Genomic DNA, 21,590 nt, shown 5'->3' with positions numbered 1-21,590 from the left:
ATTCAGTATTCTCCCCCTCAAAGCATTTGTTTCTTTGGGTGCTGAGCAGCTGTTGCAGCCAACGCAAGGGCTCACCATTTTGCACTTTGCTGCCGTTCATATGGCAGCTTTATTCAAAACTGCTCTTGCACTGCTTAAGTTATTTGTTTTATACAAAAACATTTCTCCTTGGCTTGCGGCTTCTCTGCTGCCATGTTGACAAATGTTGCTTCTAGTGAAATATACAAAAATAAATAACAGCAAGGGAGAGGAGAGCACAGAGCTAAGTGAATTCATTTTGCCTCTTGAGTGCCATTCTCATTTGTTTTAAAAACCACCCTGGCATTACAGACAGGAAAGGAGGCAGCAGGAGAACTGCAAGAAAGAATGAGCTACATTTATTTGATTTTTTTTTTTTTTTTTTAAATTGGGCTAAAGGGGCTGGTTGACAGACAACTTGAGAAGTATCTGGATTGTAGGGCCTGGGGATGAGATTCTTACAAGGAATCTGAATACCTTGCGGTTATTCAAATTGTGACAATAATCTTCAGAGTTCTAAATTCACTTGTTTTCTTACTCTCTTAATAGGACTCAAGTTTAACTCTTCTGATAGTAGAAAGTAGATAATGACTAAGTTAATTTGTTTGTGTTGGTGTGATAGGGTGTATATTGGGAACTGGGAAAAAGCCAAGGTGTTAGGGGAACTAGGGGTTCTGGATTTTCAGAATGAAGTGAGAAGACAGAATGCTGACAAGTACTTAATGCTTATTATGAGCCACATATTTCCACATTCATCATTTTACTGTGTAACACACAGGTTGGTGATTTTCATTTTACAGATTAGGGAGAATAAAGTTTTAAGGAATTATGGCACTTGTTTGCTGGAGTTCACCAAAAAATTGAGAGAGTAGAATAATGCATGGTAGTGCATGCCTGCAATCTCAGTGACTCAAGAGGCCAAGGCAGGAGGATTGTCAAGTTTGAGATCAGCCTCAGTAACTTGGAGAGGACCTCAGCAACTTAGTGAGACCCCATCTCATAATAAAAAATAAAAAGAACTAGGGATGGTGCTCAGAGGTTAATGCTCCTGGGTTCAATCTCCAGATAACCCTCATCCCTGTCCCCTCATACCCCCTGCCACAAAACAAACAAACAAACAAACAAACAAACAAAAAAACCCAGAAAGAAATAAGATGGAAGCCCTATGCTTCTAGACTTCTTTTTCCTCTGTAATAATGATCAATAGAACGTATACATGGAGAAAGATGGGGAGAGGAATAGAAAATAAGAAGTAGGAATAGTAGCAAGCATGAGAGGCTGAAAATATTCTGTTGAGAAAAACTAGTTGCACATCTTTTTTGAGAGTTTTTAAATGAATATCACCAGGAAAACTAATATGACTCACAAATGCACATGAAGCTTTATTTTGAGTGTGTGAGTTTCAAATGATAACCAGTCATTGACTAGAAAAAATATTTTCCCTGAGCGTTTCATAAATTGTCTTAATATGCATATGGATGAAACACAGTGCCCAATAAATAACAGCCTAATTGGCCATCCGTGGTATGGAAGGTTTGTTTAGCCAGAACTGGGCTTCTATGCTGAGTTGTGCAGATTGATTTCTGTCTATTTACTGAGTGCTTTTTGGTGCTGTTTGTTTTCCAATATTCAGTTTTTTTGGTGGGAGGGTTTGTTGCTAATGAATTATTGTAGACAGAGAAGAGATTGAGAAGCAAGAGTGAGGTGGAAGGGACTTTTCCTCATACTCTCCTTTGTATTTTTGAATTTTGTTTCATGTACTGTTCTATTTGGTAATGGATAGGAAGGAAGGGTGTATAGGCAGGTAGAAGGGAAGAAGGAGGGTGAAAAGATGGATTATTAGTCTGAACTTCAAGTCTTTACTCGTAAGTGATTGAGTTTGTTGGATTGTTTCTTAGCACGTAAACTTCCAGTCACATAAAAATAGACAAGTAAGAGGTGTTTGTTCACCTTATTGTATCTTAAAATGAATTGCCAGATGCCATCATGAGGTAGTACAATATTGTGTTTAATATTATTAAGAATCTAAAACCCAGACTTCAGGGTTTGAATCCTGTTTCCACCACTTAGTGGCTATATGTGACAGTGGACCTTATTTAGTCTTTCTAGATCTTTCTTTTGGATCTGTGATATGAATAAGTCATTGTTAAAAAGGTGGTTAGAATAATAAAGAGTTAGAATTAAACATATACTCAGAGTATATGAAGTTCATATAACAATGCCTGATACACAGTTTAGGTGTCCTTGGAGGATTGGTTACCGTACCCACTCACCCAGGGGAAGCAAAATCTGTGGATGTTCATCCTTTATGTAATATGTTGTAGTATTTGCATGCATCCTCTTGTATATTTAAATTATCTCTAGATTATTTATAATACCCAATACAATGTAAATGCTATGTAAACAATTATAGTGTATTGTGTATGGAATAATGATGAGAAAAAGATCTATGCATGTTGAGTAAAGATAAAATACCCCTCCCCAACATTTTCAATTCCTGGTTGGCTGAGTCCTCTGATGTGGAACCTGCAGATACTGAGGACCAATTGTAGTCATTATAAGTAAAATTTTATTATGATGATCATTTCAGGTGCTGATTTGTTTCTCTGCTTCTTCCTTCCTTATGTGTTCAAATTCTCTCTCCAGAAGCTCAGATGGTGTTTCTGTGCTGGCTGAGGAACCGTTCCTCTGACATTAGCAGCTCTACCATTGGTTTCTTTAAGTGTTGTTTCTAGAAAGAGTGGGCTGTTTGGACCCCTGGGAGAGTGAGCATGCTAAGGTGGCCCTGGCTCTGTCTGTAGCAGTGTTCATTCTCCCAATGGGAGGAAACATCACTTGTAGAACACAGCTTTGGCTTGCCCAGGTTCCTGTTGTGCAGATGGGGCCTGGAGTCTCTCTGGGCCCCTTGTCATGGATCTAAGCCAAGGCTATCACTTGCTGAGCCACAAATAATACAGGAATTAGTCTTTTTCATACTTTATACTTAACACGAATCAATCTACAGTTAATTCTGTATCTAATTTCAGAACCAGATGACATGAATAACTGACCCTGAATGTGTTTGCCAATAAAATGATGAGTTTAAGGCTTTTAATCAATGCTGTTTGCACTGAGTATTTAAGATCAGAATCATCTGTAAGACTTATTTTGATCAGGATAATTGTTGGCTTAAAAAAAGAGTGGTTTTTGAAATTGTGACACTCATGGTTGACTCGTGGGTAAATTAGTCTTTGAGAGAATGGAAAATTGTCAGTTTCATAAAAGTTCTCTTGCTTTCTAGTTGTCTTTCAGATTTCTTAGGGGAAATATGACCTTTAGCCATTCTTTCTCAATGGGAAAGGAGATAATATAAATTTGAAGGAGTTAGTGGTAGAGGGAATGGAAGGAAAGTGGGAAAGAAGCTGGGTATTTTGTGTCTGCAGTGAGTTGTAGGGCTGGAGCTGCAACTCTTTTATGTTTTAGGTAATGTTATCTTGTAATTTTGTTTTGCCAGCTTACCTTTATCAAAGGAATTCATGTTTCCTGACAACAGACTGTATGTTGCCTAGAATAAAGCAGAGTTTAGAAGCAATTGGGGTTTAGATACTGGCTGCATGGAATTGCCTAGGGAAAGTTACTTAACCTCTGGATTCATAGTTTTTGTAATTATAAAATGGGGAGTGTAATAGTTAATTTGCATTTGGAAAACTTAATTGTGATCACACATGTGAGAATGTGAAGTGCAGTGCCTGGTACACAAGAGGTTAAAAGAGGAGTCTCTTTCTACTTTGCTAAGTTTAGGTGACTTTCTATCACATATTTTTCCAGGGTACAAGTAAATATATGCAACATGGGAATTTTCCTACCTCACAGCAGTTAGAAATTGTTCATGTTGGCCTGGTTTTTGTTGCTCAATTAAAAGAAAAAAAAAAAAGAGGGAGTTGAGTCAGGAAGCTTTCCAATTCTGGAGAGGCTCAGTGGTAATTCTCTTCATCAGTTGGTCTCTGGCCACTGGCAGTCTGGAATGTAAGAGAATTGGTGGGTCATGGAGATGATATAAGCTCTTCTTCTGTAGCTATTGGGATGTTTCTTATCTTTTTTATGTTTGCTCATCCATAAAATGGAAGTGCTAATAACTTGTGATATTGTGAGTTTCAGTATAGATAATATTCATGAAAGACGTTTATACATGCTCAGGGATCTCCAGAAATATGTGGCATTTTCATCATCATGAATTGACAATAGTCCTTATCCAAAAGTCGGCTCTGTTTGCCAAATGTTAAAGACTCAGGATAATACCCTCTAATTCCAGAAAGACTTGTCTCCAGTCTGTAGCTGGAGGAGGTAGTACCTAGAAGCCTAGCCAGCTGGCTCTGTGGACATCTGGCAAAGCTGGCCATCTCCCTGCAGCTCGGTTTCCCAGACCTGCAGGCCAGATTTACAGAGGTTATAATCACACTGCTGTCGTACAGGTTTTTGCATGCCACAGGTTGTTTTTCTGCTATTCACCTGCAGCTGAACAGTGGTCTGTTTTCCTTTGCCTCAACTGTGACAACCCTTCTCAGTGACCTTTGGGAAAAAAACAGACCTGAGTCTGCCTTGCTTTTTGCTGCCCAATGTGCTATTCTCTGCAGAGTGCCCTTGCTTTCCTTTTCCTTCTCTGGTGACTTCATAGGTAACTGACCTGGAAGAAGAGGCTGGGCACATACCTGTAATCTCAAGGAGTTGAGAGGCTGAGGCAGGAGGATCAGAACTTCAAGTCCAGCCTGGGCAACTTAGACACTACCTCACAGTAAAAAAAAATTAAAGAATGAAAGAGCTGGTTGTAGAGCACCCAAATTTTAGTCCCAGTACTACCCACAAACAATCAAAACCCCAAAACAGCACCACCAAAACCTGGAGGAAGAGATTGCAGAAAGTTGGGGATCAAGTACCTCCTCCATGCCTCTTCCTACCAAGCGCCAGCACTGTGCAGGAAGGGGTGGGTACAGATAGAGGCCACAAGGTGATTATGAGTGAGCAGAGTATGGTAGGAGGTGAGAAATAAAGTCAGCTAGAGGCTTTCTCTGTCTCCATGAGGCTTGAAATTTTAACTCTGTATTCAAGAAAAATAAGTAGTGGGAATGGTATGAAAGATGCATTTTCAGAGGCCCAATTTGCTCATGGCGAAGTGGCAATGGAAGATGGATGTTGAGACTGGAAATAGGAAAGTAGAAGACTACTGCAGTGATTTAGGTAGGAGATTTTGTGGGGCTAATCTAGATCGCGTCAGGGACAAGTTGGAAGAGATTTTATATGTGCAAAGGAAACACATTTGAGTGCTTGCTTTGTGCCAGAAACTTTTCAGTCTGTTAGCTCATCTAATTCTCACAACACTAATGAGAGGAAGGTGGCATTTTTCACCATTTTGTAAATCTAGAAGCTGAAGATCATAGAATAAGTATCTTGCCTAAGATCTCTGGACGTCTGCAAACTGTAGGGTTGGGATTTAAACCTCGTTAGATACAACTTTAAGTCCTTTCTCTTCTCACTATGCCTCACTCTGGTCCACAGGACACAGCCCTCTGTAGTGGTTTTGCATTAGCAAATAACTTTGCAAGGGCTTATCTATTAATAGTGATCTTCCCCTGAGATGAGGGAGCACAGTAAATTGTTCAGTTGAGGGATTAGAGCCGCCAGGGAGGTTAAGTGACTTGACAGGTCACATATCAAGTGGTTTTGAGGATAATAGGCAGAGGTGGTGCTTGGAGCATCAGCTGATAGCCTTTGAAAGAACAAAAATTTGTCAGCCTCATTTTATTATTCCAACTTTTCTTTTAGTTCATGGAGTAGAAAAACTATCAAAGAGGTGGAATACAAAGTGGGTGCTGGAGGCCAAGATGGCACAAAACATGTGTTATCTTGGGGTATCATCTCACCAAAAATTTATTTCCTTTGCTGTAAGAATTGAATTGCTGAGCTTAGTACTTCGAGGTCTCACTGTAATCCAGCTTTTTTCTGTTTGATTTTATGAGTCTGATGTTACTGTAGTTTATCCTAGGATTCCTTGGGGGGTGTCACAAAGAATAGCATATAAGAGCCAGAGGAAATCCTTATAAATGATATGGTGTCCCTGTTCCTTGTCTTTCATACTCTCTTGGTTATTTTTTTTTAATTTATTCTGATTTGTTATACATGATGGCAGAACACAATTCATTTCATATTACACTTATAGGGCACAATTTTTCAAGATACTGATTGTACACAAAGTATTTTCACAACATTTGCGTCTTATACATGTACTTGGGGTAATGATGTCTTTCATACTCTCTTGGTTCTGTTTTTTTTTTTAATTTATTATGATTTGTTATACATGATGGCAGAATGCAATTCTTTTCATATTACACATATAGGGCCCAATTTTTCAAGATATTGATTGTACACAAAGTATTTTCACAACATTTATGTCTTATACATGTACTTGGGGTATTGATATATAACTCATTCTACCATCATTCCTACCCCTTGCCCCCTCCTTTCCTCTCCCTCCCCTTTGTCCTATCTAAAGTTCCTCCATTCCTCCGCACCCTCCAACCCTCATTGCCATTATGAGTCAGCATCCTCATATCAAAGAAAACATTCAGCCTTTGGTTTTTTTGGGATTGGCTTGCTTCATTTTGCATTACGTTCTCCAACTTCATCCAGTTACCTGCCAATGTCATGATTTTATTCTTTTAATGCTGAGTAATGTTTCATTGCCTATATATACCAAAGTTTCCCTATCCATTCATCTACTGAAGGGCATTTAGGTTGGTTCCATAATGTAACTGTTGTGCATTGTGCTGCTATAGACATTGATATGGATGTGTTCCTGTAATATTTTGCTGTTTTTAAGTCCTTGGGTATAAACTGAGGAGTGGGATAGCTGGGTCAAATGGTGGTTTCATTCCAGTATCTCCATACTGCTTTCCAGATTGGCAGCACCAATTTGCAGTCCCATCAGCAGTGTAAGAGTGTGCCTTTTTCCTCACATCCTCGCCAACACTTATTGTTTTTTGTATTGAAAGCTGCCATTCTAACTGGAGTGAGATGAAATCTTAGAGTAGTTTTGATTTGCATTTCTCTAATTGCTAGAGATGTTGAACATTTTTTTATATGTTTGTTGATTGATTGTCCATCATCTTCTGAGAAGGTGTCTGTTCAGTTCCTTGGCTCATTTATTGATTGAGTTATTTGTTTCTTTGGTGTTAAAAGTTTTTTAGTGCTTTGTATATCCTAGAGATTAGTGCTGTATCTGATGTGCTTGTGGTAAAGATTTGTTCCTATTCCGTAGGCTCCTTATTCACCTCCAGATTGTTTCTTTTGCTGAGAAGAAGCCTTTTAGTTTGAGTCCATCCCATTTATTGATTCTTGGTTTTAATTCTTGCACTACAGGAATTTTATTAAGAAAGTTGGGGCCTAAACTGACATTTTGGAGATTTGGGCCTACTTTTTCTTCCATTAGGTGCAAGGTCTCTGGTTTAATTCCTAGGTCCTTGATCCACTTTGAGTTTTGTACATGGTGACAGACAGGGGTTTAATTTCATTTTGTTACATGTAGATTTCCAATTTTCCCAGCACCATTTGTTAAAGAGGATATATTTTCTCCAATGTAAGTTTTTGGCACCTTTGTCTAATATAAGATAACTGAAGTTATCTGGGTTATGCTCTGTGTTCTCTATTCTGTACCATTGGTCTACACATCTATTTTGTTGCCAATACCATGCTGTTTTTGTTACTGTTGCTCTGTAGTATAGTTTTAGATCTGGAATAGTAATGTCACCAGTTTCACTCTTCTTGCAGAGGATTGCTTTGGCTATTCTGGGTCTCTTACTTTTCCAGATAAATTTCACGATTGCTTTTTCTATTTCGACAACAAATGCCATTGGGATTTTGATTGGGATTGAATTGAATCTGTATAGTGCTTTTGGTAGTATGGTCATTTTGACAAAAGTTAATTCTGTCTATCCAAGAACAAGGTAGATGTTTCTATCTTCTAAGGTCTTATTTCTCTTATTAGCGTGTTGTAGTTTTCAATGTAGAGGTCTTTCACCTTTTTGTTAAATTTATTCTCAAGTATTTCATTTTATTTTTTAGACTATTGTAAATGGGGTAGTTTTCCTAGTTTCACTTTGAGTGGATTTGTTACTGATGTACAGAAATGCCTTTTTGATTTATTGGTGTTGATTTTATATCCAGCTACTGTGCTGAATTCATTTATTAGTTCTTGGAGATTTCTGGCGGAATGTTTGGGTCTTCTAGGTATAGAATCATATTGTCTGCAAATAGTGATAATTTGAGTTCTTCTTTTTTTTATCCGTATCCCATTAATTTCTTTTGTTCTGTCTGATTGTTTTGGCTAGTGTTTCAAGAACTGTGTTAAATAGAATTGGTGACAGAAGGCATCTCTGTCTTTTTCCAATTTTTAGAGGGAATGCTTTCAATTTTTCTCCATTTATAATGATGTTGGCCTGGGGCTTAGCATAGACAGCCTTTACAGTGTTGAGGTATGTTCCTGTTATCTCTAGTTTTTCAAGCATTTTGAACATGAAGTGATGCTGTATTTTATCAAATGATGATCATGTGATTTTTATCAGATATGAATTACATTTATTGATTTCCATATGTTGAACCAACCTTGCATTCCTGGGATGATCTCTACTTGATCATAATGCACTATATTTTTTATGTGTTTTTGTGTTCGATTTGCCAGAATTTTATTGAGAATTTTTGCATCTACATTTATTAGAGATATTAGTCTGAAGTTTTCTTTCTTTGATGTGTCTTTGTTTGGTTTTGAAATCAGTGTGATATTGGCTTCATAGAATGTTTTTGGAAGTGTTTCCTCTTTTTGTATTTTATGAAATAGTTTGAGAAGTATTGGTGTTAGTTCTTCTTTAAAGGTCTTGTAGAATTGTGTAGCCATCGGTCCTGGGCTTTTTTTGGTTGGTAGGCTTCTGATGTCGTCCTCTATTTCCTTGCTTGAAATTGATTTGTTTAAATTGTGTATATCATCCTGATTTAGTTTAGGCATATCATATGCCTCTAAAAATTTGTTGATGTCTTTGATATTTTCTATTTTATTTGAGTACAAATTTTCAAAATAATTTCTAATTATCTTCTGTGTTTCTGTAGTGTCTGTTGTAATATTTCCTTTTTCATCAGGGATGTTAGTAATTTGAGTTTTCTTTCTCCTTCTTTTCATTAGCATGGCTAATGGTTTATCAATTTTATTCATTTTTTGAAAGAGCCAACATTTTGTTTTCTCAATTTTTTCACTTGTTTCTTTTGTTTCAGTTTTATTGATTTCAGCTCTAATTTTAAATATTTCCTGTCTCCTACTGCTTTTGGCATTGATTTGTTCTTCTCTTTCTAGCAATTTGAGATGTAATGTTGGGTCATTTATTTGTTGACATTTTCTTCTTTGAATGAATGAACTTCGTGCAATGAACGTTCTTCTTAGCACTGCCTTCATAGTGTCCCAGAGATTTCGATATGTTGTACCTGTGTTCTCACTTACCTCTAAGAATTTTTTGATCTCCTCCTTGATATATTTTTGCAACCCATTGTTCATTCAATTGCATATTATTTAGTCTCCAGGTGTTGGGAGTAGCTTTTATTTTTTATTTTATCATTGATTTCTAATTTCATTCCTTTGTGGTCTGATAGAATGCAGGGTAGTAGCTTTACTTTTTTATATTTAATAAAATTTGCTTTGTGGCGTAACATATGGTCTATTTTAGAGAAGGATCCATTTTCCTGCTGAGAAGAAAGTGTATTTGTTCATTCATGCATACTATACTCTGCATATGTCAGTTAAGTCTGTGATATTGATTATATTATTGAATTCTATAATTTATTTGTTTTTAAATTTTTTTTTCTTTTTAGTTTTAGGTGGACACAATTTATTTTTATTTTTTTTATGTGGTGCTGGAGATCGAACCCATTGCCTCATGCTAGGCAAGTGCTCTACCACTAATCCCCAACCCCAGCCCCATATAGTCTATTTGTTTAGGTTTTGTTTGGTAGATCTATGTAGTGGTGAAAGAGATATGTTAAAGTCACCCAGAATTATTGTGTTGCGATCTATTTGACTATTGAACTTGAGAAGAGTTTGATGAATGTAGATGCTCTATTGTTTGGGGCATATATATTTATAACTGTTATGTCTTGTTGATGTATGGTTCTGTTAAGTGGTGTGAAATATCATCGTTATCCCTTCTAATTAACTCTGGCTTGAAGTCTACTTTACTTGATATAACAATGGAAACCCCTGCTTGCTTATGTAGGCCATGTTAATGGTATATTTTATCCCAACATTTCACTTTCAGTCTGTGGTCATCTTTTCCTATGAGATGAGTTGAAGGCAGCGTATTGTTGGGTCTTTTTTTTTTTTTTTTTTTTTAACCAATCTACCAGCCTCTGTCTTTTGATTGTTGAGTTCAAGCCAATAAATTTTGGAATATTATTGAGATATGATTTGTATTACCAGTCATTTTTGTTTATTTTTGGTATTCAGCTTGACTTGGTTTCTTGTTTGGTTGACTTTTCTTTTATTGTAGTTCTTCCCTTTGCAGATTTTTATTGTTGTTTTTCATTTCCTCCTCGTGGAACATTTTGCCAAGAATGTTCTGTTCTGCAGGCTTTCTTGCTGTAAATTCTTTTAGCTTTTGTTTATCATGGAAGGTTTTTATTTCATTGTCAAATTTGAAGCTTAATTTTGTCGGATATAAGATTCTTGGTTGGCATCCATCATCTTTTAGAGCTTGGTATACATTGTTCCAGGATCTCCTAGCTTTGAGAGTCTGGGTTAAAAAATTTGCTGAGATCCGAATTGGTCTTCCCTCATAGGTAATCTGATTTTTCTGTCTTGAGGCCTTTAAAATTCTATCCTTATTCTGTATGCTAGGCATTTTCATTATAATGTATTTTGGTGTAGATCTGTTGTAATTTTGTACATTTGGTGTCTATAGCCTCTTGTATATGATTTTCCAATTCATTTTTCATGCTTGGGAAATTTTCTCATATTATTTCATTGAAGAGATTGTGCATTCCTTTGGTTTGAATATCTGAACCTTCCTCTATCCCAATAATCTTAAATTTGGTCTTTTGATGGTATTCCATGATTCTTGGATGTTTTGTTTGTGGTTTCTTACCATCTTCACTATGAGGTCAACTTCATTTTTAAGATTGTATATTTGTCTTCATTATCTGAGGTTCTGTCTTCCAAGTGGTCTAGTGTGTTGGTGATGCTATCTATTGAGTTTTTTAATTGGCTTATTGTTTCTTTCATTTTGAGGACTTCTGTTTTGTTTTTTCCCCCAGTATCTCTATCTCTTTCTTGAAGTAATCTCTTGAAATCTGTATTTGCTCTCTTATCTCTTTTTTGCTGTGATTGATGGTTGCCTGAATTTGTTATCTTATCTCTTTCTTAGAGTGATTGATTTTTGCCTGTGTCTGCTCACTTAGGTTGTTCTTTAATTCCTAAGCTCCTTCTGTGACTTCTCACCTACTGCACTGTCTATGGATTGTATTGTTGTAGTGTCTTGGTTTGTTTGGGGCACTTTCCTCCTTTGTTCTTCATGATGTCTGTGTGTCTTCCTCAGTATAGATCTGAGGTATTACAGCTTCTGCCCCTCTGTATGTTACCAATACCTCACTTTTAAGGGAGAGATCAATATTATGGCACTCAATATACCCAGTGTGCAGCCATAAATCAGTTAGTTTCTATGTTTATCTTTATAGTTTTGTCACTATAAACAGAAATGATGAGTTTGGTTATCTTCAACCATAGAGTTGATAGGTTTGCATAATGATGTACAGTTTCTGATGGTGGAAGGAGGGACTGGGGGGTTGGCTGAGATGTTTATGAGGTAGGATGTGAATTATATTACCTCCATATTCATTATATGAGGTATATTCATAATATGGAGGTATTAGATTATATGACTAGTGAGAGGATAATCATAAGAAGTTGGCCTTTAGTAGGAGAAACAAGAGAGTGGCAACCCTATGCAATATTCCCTTTTACTTCAGCAACAGGATAACTGTTAGCACCCCTAGTAGAGAAACCATTGTTGCAGCCCGGCCTCAGGGACTTTGGGGGACACTGGGGACATTTTACTAGGTCCTTATTGTTGTTTCTTGATAGAAGTGGCAATATCCCATTTTCTTGGTGGTGGCAGCCTCACGCCTGTATGTTTCCTGATGTTGAGCTGTGGAGCCATGCTTTGGTGAATGGGGTGGATCTTTCCTGGAACTCCAGGCCGCAGTGGCACAGCGTGGGGTGGGTGGGTGGATGGGCAGATGGGCAGGCTCTGCCTCCCCCCACACCCCTTTTTTTCTTTTCAGTTTTTTAACTTGTTCAAATTAGTTATAAATGACAGTAGAATGTATTTTGACACCTCATAATAAATGGAGTATAACTTCTCATTGTACATAATGTAGGATTACACCAGTTGTTTAATCATGTATGCACATAGGGTAATAATGTTTGATTCATTCTACTATCCTTCCTGCCCCCATACCCCTCCCCTCCCTTCACTCCCCTCTGTCTAATCCAAAGGAACTCTATTTTTTTCCTAGCGCCATCTCTCCCCCTATCCTTGTTATTAACTTTATTTATTTAGTTTTTGGGGGTCCAGGGATTGAACTCAGGGGCACTCAACCACTGAGCCACATCCCTGGCCCTATTTTGTATTTATTTACAGTGTCTCACTGAGCTGCTTAGCCCCTTGCTGTTGGTGAGGCTGGCTTTGAACTCTGGATCCTCCTGTCTCAGACTCCTGAGCTGCTGGGATTATTACAGTTGTGGGCCACTGAGCCTGACTGCAAACTTTATTTTTGAGAGAGGAATGCACCAGGTAGAATTGGTCCTGAGAATGGGGCTAGAACTTTGCTTTTCACATAGACATTTTGGGCCATGTGGGAATTAAACAGTTCATTAGGTATTTTGTTATGGGAGTCACAGGAACTATATTTGGGAAAGGAGAGAAAGGGCCAAGGATTGGAAAGATTTTGAACTACGAACTTGAATTATTTCTTATTTTGCTAGTGGCTATCCCTGGATGTCATACCTCTTCATGAAGTAATCCATCCTTGCAAACAGAACCACACTTTTGCCAACCCCCAGCCATCCACTGTATTCTCCTCAGAATCCACAGAATAAAGATAAATATCAGTGGCATTGTGCATATGTGACTGGTAGGTTTAGGTACCCAAATGGCCACCTGCATCAGTGAAATATTGTATAATATGCTGATAGAGTGATCTGGTTTCTGTAGTCAGGATGCCAAGTATGGGGAAGAAGGAAGTGACAGTTATTTGCAGTGTTGTGTTTAGTTTCTTGCAGATGTGCTTACAGTTTTAACAAAGGCGGAAAAGAAATTATAGGGTGGGAAAGAAATGCCTGCAGACAGCCTGATAAAGCCTTGGAAGGAGGAAACTAGTATTTGTGTGTTTTAGTAATGCTAAGCCCTTGCTTACATATCAGCAAGCAAAATATTGGCATTTACTTCTGACTTCAGGAAGGCATCTCTGAAGTCACTAGGAGGAAATACCTAAATACAGGCTTCCCTCAGAAAGAAAGCAGAGCTGTGGAAATGTTCAGGATTATCTCATGAAAGCCCTTTGTGTATTTAAAGCCTCAAATGAAATCAGCCTTTTTCTGTAGGCCGGACAACTAGTTGTTCTTGTTACTTTTCTTTTTTCATCTTTTATGCTTTTGTCATCTTTGTGTATGTTTTTTTCTTTGAGTAATATGAGTAAAAACTGATGTCTTAATGTAGGGCTGACTTTCTAGTAACTAATAGTTTTGATCAGAAAACAGAGTGGATGCCATCTGATCATGTTGGGTGTGTAAGCCTCATTCTGCTCTCTTTACCTGTGTGTAACTTTGGTGCCTGGAACTTGGTAGGCATATGAAATACTCTGTAGATTTAATAGGGATACATTTGTCTCTCAGTGTCCATGGGGGTGGGGGGTTGTTTTTCGGAGTTGCTCTTGGATACCAAAATCTGTAAATGCTCAAGTCTCATATATAAAATGGTGTATTGGTAGATGACTTACAACTATGCACATTCTACTGTATAGTTGTAAGTCACCTCTAGAATAATTTTAATACCTAAAACAATGTAAATGGTATATAAATAAATAGCTATTATACTGTATTGGGTGGGGATTAATGAAAAATTTTGTGCATATAATTCAGTAGAGATACGATATTTTTCCAAATACTTTTGATCCATGGTTGTTTTAATTTGCAGATGTGGAATCTGTAGTTACAAGGGGCTGACCATATACCCAAATTTGTGCTTTAAAGGCAATATTTGCTCTAGGTCAATTAAAAAAAAAAAAAAAGCTTGTTTTCATTGTAAACACCAAAATGGCTTGAATTTGCTGATCACATTGGGAAATGGCTTGAATTTGCTGATCACATTGCAGCTTGTATAATGACCTTCTAACAGAGAACAGTTCTCCCCTTTCCATTTGCTTTCTTTTTCCTTTGTCTTGCTCACTCAGTCATTCCCATTCAACAAATACTTCTTCAGTCTCTGCTATGAGCAAAGCACTGTTGTAAGTGCTAGGGATATTACTATTAAAAAAAAAAAAAAAACAGAAAGAAAATAAAAAGAAGTCTTGTTCTCCTGAAGCTTGTGTTTGAGTAGATTAAGTGGCATGATTGACCTGTTGGGACAAGGCTTTTGTAGAAGGGAGGCTGGCGGTTGTGTAGGTGATAGAAGTAACAGCTGCTCCCTTGTGAGGGACTTGCTGGCAAGATAGGCTGTGATTTCACTTTCTTTCTGTTTACATAACCTTCTAAGTCCCAATACAGCATTTTACCTGATGTGTGAGATTCTGTTTGGGTATGGTTTTTGTTATCATTTATATCTGCTTTCCTGAAATTGGATTAGATCCCTTTGATTTATTTGGATAGAAATGGGTAATATACACTGTGTTTCTGCTGAGTATTTATTTTTCTGTGATACTGAAAGAGGAGTCTATTCTTGTGCATTTTATATAACATTCTACACTTTGGAAATTGGTAGGTGTTTCTCCATTACCCCTCCTGTTATACTGTTTGCCTCTTGTTTATTAAAAAAAGTTTCATTAATGTTTCTGATACCCCCCCTTCTTCAATATAGACTTCAAGAATATTAATGTGAAAGTATACATTTCAACTCTTATGAATCAACTAAAACCCAAGCCTGTGATATTCATTTCATTTTTACAGTGAATGAGAAATACAGAAACATAGGTGACATCTCACTGAATTAACAGCAGTGAGCTGTCGGAAGATAAGAGATAATCAGGTAAGCCTTGGTTTATCAGAGAAGGCTTCACTGAGGAAGTGAAAACTTTGATCTGGCTCTTGAAGAATGAGAATGTGTTTGACTCCTAGGGGCCACCTCAGTGATAACTGAATTATTAGTTCTGCTGGTCCTCTACAATACTGGGCTGGGAGTTTGTGGTCTCCTAGCAAGTACAGCCTGGATTGATGGGTTGATTAATTGGTTAATCTTAAAGATGTCAAAGCAATCAGCATATAAATGAGGTTGACAATAGAACTGTGTCTTTATTTTGTTGTTGCTGTTCTTCATCAGTAGATTTAGATGGATAGGCCTTCAAATTTCATAGTGCTGCATTATAGTATTTTGGATTGGTCATTTGATTGCATCATAACTTTTCTGATTTAGGCCCACTTGTTATTGTGTTACTAACTGAATGAGAGATTAAATTGTAAATTCCTCCTTCATTCCCCTTGTCAAGGAATCTGGAGTAAACATAATGGCTAAATCTCTATTCTGACCATGTTGACTTGGCGGAACCATTTGAATAGCCTGCATGTCTTCTAGTGAAAATGTACTGAAGAAGGCAAGAACAAAGGCTTTCTTTTTAAGAGTTTAGTAAAGCTTACTTAACACATTAATGACTGAGAGCTCCAGTAAATTTTCCAACATCTATATTTTCCATAAAAATTTCAATTTAGTTGTTACAGTTGCAGTAGTCTTTTTTCTTGAACTCCTTTCTGAGCTCTCTGAGGGATGACATAGCAGTTGAGACAGTCTTTCCTTTTCTGCTTTGGGGGACCTCTAGTACGAGATGATCAAAAATAGTGTTACATTCTAATGTAGATAATGGACATGCTGGATGATTTCAGCCCTTTCTTTATTTCTAATTTCAAGCCTGGGATTTAGGGCATTGTACGGTTTCCTTTCACCCCACCCCCTCACCCCCTACACACACAACCTAAACAAATCATCATCAACAAAAAAGCTGAGTGCAGTGGCATGCACCTGTAATCCCAGCAACTCAGGAGGTTGAATCAGAAGGATCAAAAGTTTGAGACCAGCCTCAGCAACTTAATGAGAAGCTGAGCAATGTGGGGAGACTCTGTCTCAAAATATAAAATAAAAAAGGGACTAGGTACAACCAGAGACCCTGCATCTAATAGAAGAAAAAGTAGGCCCTAATCTCCATCATGTGGGATTAGGCCCCAAATTCCTTAATAAGACTCCTGTGGCACAAGAATTAAAACCAAGAATCAATAAATGGGATGGACTCAAACTAAAAAGCTTCTTCTCAGCAAAAGAAACAATTGGTGAGGTGAACAGACGGCCTACTTCTTGGGAGCAAATCTTTACCCCTCACACGTCAGATAGAGCACTAATTACTAGGGTATATATAATCACTCAAAAAGCTAAACACCAAAAAAAAAAAAAAAACAAAAAACAAATAACCCAATCAATAAATGGGCCAAGGACCTGAAGAGAGACTTCTCAGAAGATGATGTACAATCAATACACAAATATATAAATAAACATTCATCATCTCTCACAATTAGAGAAATGCAAATCAAAACCACTCTAAGATTTCATCTCATTCCAGTCAGAATGGCAGCTATTATGAAGACAAACAACAATAAATGTTGGTAAGGATATGGGGAAAAGGGTACACCCATACATTGCTGGTGGGACTGAAAATTGGTGCAGCCAATATGGAAAGCAGTATGGAGATTCCTTGGAAATACGGGAATGGAACCACCATTTGACCCAGCTATCCCTCTCCTTGGGCTATACCCAAAGGACTTAAAAACAGCATACTACAGGGACACAGCCACATCAATGTTTATGGCAGCATAATTCACAATAGCTAAACTGTGGAGACAACCTAGATGCCCTTCAACAGATGAATGGATAAAAAAAATGTGGCATATATACACAATGGAATATTACTCAGTATTAAGAGAGAATACAATCATGGCATTTTCAGGTAAATGGATGGCGTTAGAGAAGATATGCTAAGTGAAGTCAGCCAATCCCTCCAAATCAAATGCCAAATGTTTTCTTTGATATAAGGAGGCTGATTCATAGTGGAATAGGGAGTGGGAGCATGGGAGGAATAGACTTACTCTAGATAGGGCAGAGGGGTGGGAGGAGAAGGGAAGGGGACATGGAGTAATTAATGATGGTGGAATGTGATGATCATTACTATCCAAAGTACAGGTATGAAGACACGAATTGGTGTGAATATACTATATATACAACCAGAAATATGAAAATTGTGCTCTATATATGTAATAATAAGTGTAATGCATTCTGCTGTCATATAAATAAAAAAATTACCTAAAAAATGAAATACTTGCAAATAAGTTTTAGACCTTTAAAAAAAAAAAAAAAGGGACTAGGGGTATAGTTCAGTGGAAAGCATCCCTGGGTTCAGTCATGGTTACTCTATATACAAAAAAGATAGAGATAATGAATGAGGATGATAATGATTATGATGTTGTAGGAATATTTACTGAGTGTATAATAAGCATCTTATAAGCATTTGTTTATATAACTAATGACAATTCTTTGAAGTACGCTTGCTTTGTTTTCTCCATTTTAGTTGACAGGAAAACTGAGTCAATGAAAGGTTTAGTTAGTTTTTTTTTTTTTTAAAAGAGAGAAATGACAAGGACAATATTTTTTTAGAGAGTGAGAGAGAGGGAGAGAGAGAGAATTTTAATATTTATTTTTTAGTATTTGGCGGACACAACATCTTTGTTTGTATGTGGTGCTGAGGATCGAACCCGGGCTGCTCGCATGCCAGGCGAGCACACTACCACTTGAGCCACATCCCCAGCCCCAGGTTTAGTTAGTTTGCCTGAGGGTCACACAGCTATCTGTACTTATATTTATTTTCTATGCTATAGTACTTCCTTCATGAGACAATTTGAGTAAAGTGCCCTGATATTTTATGTTAAGGCTTAAAACACCTGGATGTCATCCCTAACTATGATACATTAAAAAAAAAAATTTTTTTTGTAGTTGTAGAGACAGAATGCCTTTATTTGTTTGTTTGTTTATTTATTTATTTTTGTGATGCTAAGGATCGAACCCAATGCTTGGCAAGCGCTCTGCCACTGAGCTACAACCTCAGCCCCACTTATTGGGATGTTTTTATTGGGATGTTTGAGCTCCTCAGTGCCTGTGAGCAGGCATTTTTTTGAGACTCTTTTGTTTGTGATCCTGTTATATAATGTAGGTATTAAGACCCTGTTTTATCTATCCCAACCCAATATAAAGATCTGATTTCCAAGATGGGAAGACCTTTTGGAAGCTAAACCTCCCAAGCCACGTGCCACAGTTTCTGTCTTGATACATCCTTAATTGTGCATATACATAAGGTCCAGCATGATTTTTCAACAAATGTGTACACTGCTATTGTGGAATCAGGGCGATTAGTATATCTGTTGCTGCAAATATTTATCATTGCTTTGTGGAGCTATGAAGGTTGTCATATCTTCAATTTTTGTGGTCCTTAAGGTTCATTTTTTGCTTTTCTGTTTTTGAGAAGATCCCAAACAAGTGAAGACTTCTCATTTCTACTTGCATATTTGTAGTTTGCTATTTGACTTCTTTCCTGATAAATGAAAGAAAAATGTTTATTTTAATAATAAACTGTAAATGGAAATTAACTTTTTTCATCATGAACTTGGTAATGCTCTTTCATCATGAGCTGTGAATTGTCAATAATAAAAGCTTGGCCAAAATATGTCTGATGTGAAATCTAATTACCCCAGTACCAGACTTGCCAGAACAGTCTCATTGGGGATGGTTTTTAAAATGAAGGGATCTATAAAGAGTTTCTGCCCATTCAAAATAATTACAAACGACAGGAAAACATCTTCAAAAGATCCTCCTATTTCAGGAGAAAAGTAGGTTTTAAGATGCCAAAATCTCAATTTATAAATCTCTAGTTGTAGTTATTTGGTTTAATACACATATGACATTTATCAAACAAGATGATTGCAAATGGACTCCAAGACAGGTAAATTTTGCTAAGGGACTGCTAGTTTCTTATTTAAATTTGGCCAATCACTGATAACAATGCTGAAGAGTTATTTTCCTCCTCTTTTCTGCTGCCTGGGGTCTGTTTGGCATCCTGGAGTCCATGGACCAAAATTTATAATTCTTAATAAACGCATGCTTCACCGGGCAGTCGCACACACCTGTGATCCCAGCAACTCTGGAGGCTGAGGCAGGAGGATTGCAGGTTTGAGGCTAAACTCAGCAACTTAGCAAGACCCTGTCTCAAAATAAAAAGTGCTTGGGCTGGCCATGGTGGTGCATGTCTGTAATCCCAGCAGCTTGGGAGGCTGAGGCAGGAGGATTGCAAGTTCAAAGCCAGGCTCAGCAATTTAGCAAGGCCTTAAGCAACTTAGCAAGCCCCTGTCTCAAACAAAACAAAACAAAACAAAACAAAACAAAAAAACATAAAAAGGGCTGGGGATGTGGCTCAGTGGTTAAGTGTCTCTGGGTTCATTGTTCAATCCATGGTACCCCCAAAAAAAGGAAAAAAGAAAGAACTTCATTCTTCAGCTGCATAGAAATATCCCTATACTGAGAATTTATTGCCCTGCTCTGAGAGGAGCTATGTCCCAGTTTTGGTATATGACTTGAATTTTCTGAATAAAGAGAATCCTCTGGGATCCTTTGTGTTCTCACTTGGTGGTGTGTAACTGCATAAATGACATTTACTAACTTTGTCAGATGACATATCTACCCTGGCTGCTGTGGCTGTGATTGGAATTGAAACATACTGCTTGTTATTAAGACAGTGACTGACTCTGGAGGACACCGATTTCTGTTGTTTTTCATTGTTTATTGATTTAGTGAGTTACAGTGCCTTTCCTTTGGTGCTAGTATTAATAGTTCAGTCCCCTTAGCCATTTTGTGGATTGTCTTACTGTGTGATATTTATTTTATTTCCTTATGTAGTAGGGTACAGGGTCAGGGACTGAAGGGAAGGTATAGTTGGCATACAGAAAATAGGAAAGGATGTAAATTAGAAATAAAAAGCAGTTGGGGAACGAAGGATACATCCTTAATTGTGCATATGCATAATTGTGCTCTTCTAAAACTCTAAAAAAAAATTCTTTAAACTCTTAATGAACTTGGGGAAATTCACATGCTCTCACAGTAGGGAATTTAACTGAAATGGTAACTAGAATCAGAAGCAGCAGTTGTGAGTTAAAATTCTCTCTGATAAAGAAAAGTACTTAGGGCTGGGGTGTGGCTCAGTGGTAGTGAGCTCACCTAGCATGCATGAGGGCACTGGGTTTGATCCTCAGCACCACATAAAAACAAAATAATGTGTCCACCTAAAACTAAAGACACATAAATAAATAAATGTTTTTAAAAAATAAAAAAAAAAGTACTTGAGGCTTAGCTCTAATCTCATCCTGGGAGATGAGATTATGATGATGAATATATATTTTTAAAATTCACTTTTACTAAGTATAGTGTAGTGCCAGAACCTGTTCTTGGTTTTGGGATCAAAGTGGTAGTTAGGACAAACAAAATTCTTACTTATGGAGTTGACGTTTAAGTTTTAATGTTCATTATTTGAGGGTACTGAAGCTTCAGCTGTTAAAACTATAGTGTATTGGCTTGGGTTAGGAAATGAGACTGGGATTGAAGTCCCTACTTACTTTTTCACCTCTAACAGGAAATTAGGTAATTTCATGTAATTATTTCTAAGATGTTTTCCACTTCTTTCATTTATAGTTCTAAATTTCCACCCATTTTAGCCTAGTTGCCTTTGATATGAGGTAGTTTTGGGTAGTTGAGTTGTGGTGGGCAGTGTTTATATGTTTTTTTAAATTTAATTTTTAATATTTTAAATTTGCTTTGGTTTATTTATTTGCTTTTTTGTGGTGCTGGGAATTGAATGCGGGGACTTGTACATGCTTGGTAAGCACCATACTACTGAGCTACATCCCCATCACAAAATTTCAAAGTTTTAATTGATACTTTTTTGTTGTTTTTGGTACTAGGGATTGAACTCAGGGATAGGGTCTCATTGAGTTGTTTCGCACTTTGCTTTTGTGAGGCTGGCTTTGAACTTGTGACCTTCCTGCCTTAGCCTCCCAAGCTTGTGGGATTACAGGCATGCCACAGTGCCTGGCTTGATACATCCTTAATTGTGCATATACATAGGGTCCAGCATGATTTTTCAACAAATGTGTATCATGCTACTGTGTAATCATGGTGATTAGCATATCTATTGCTGCAAATATTTATTGTTGC

General features: G+C 37.3%; 1 protein-coding gene across 1 annotated transcript in view; it reads left to right on the top strand.

Moving 5' to 3' along the window:
• The window catches only part of Auts2 (activator of transcription and developmental regulator AUTS2), a 1,115,816-nt gene that overhangs the window by 151,164 nt on the left and 943,062 nt on the right, over positions 1-21,590 (top strand).

Source organism: Marmota marmota, unplaced genomic scaffold (assembly GCF_001458135.2).
Source record: "Marmota marmota marmota unplaced genomic scaffold, marMar, whole genome shotgun sequence".
Lineage (NCBI taxonomy): Eukaryota > Metazoa > Chordata > Mammalia > Rodentia > Sciuridae > Marmota > Marmota marmota.
The sequence above is the reverse complement of the archived record's forward strand: the minus strand, read 5'-3'. Positions and strand labels throughout refer to the sequence as shown.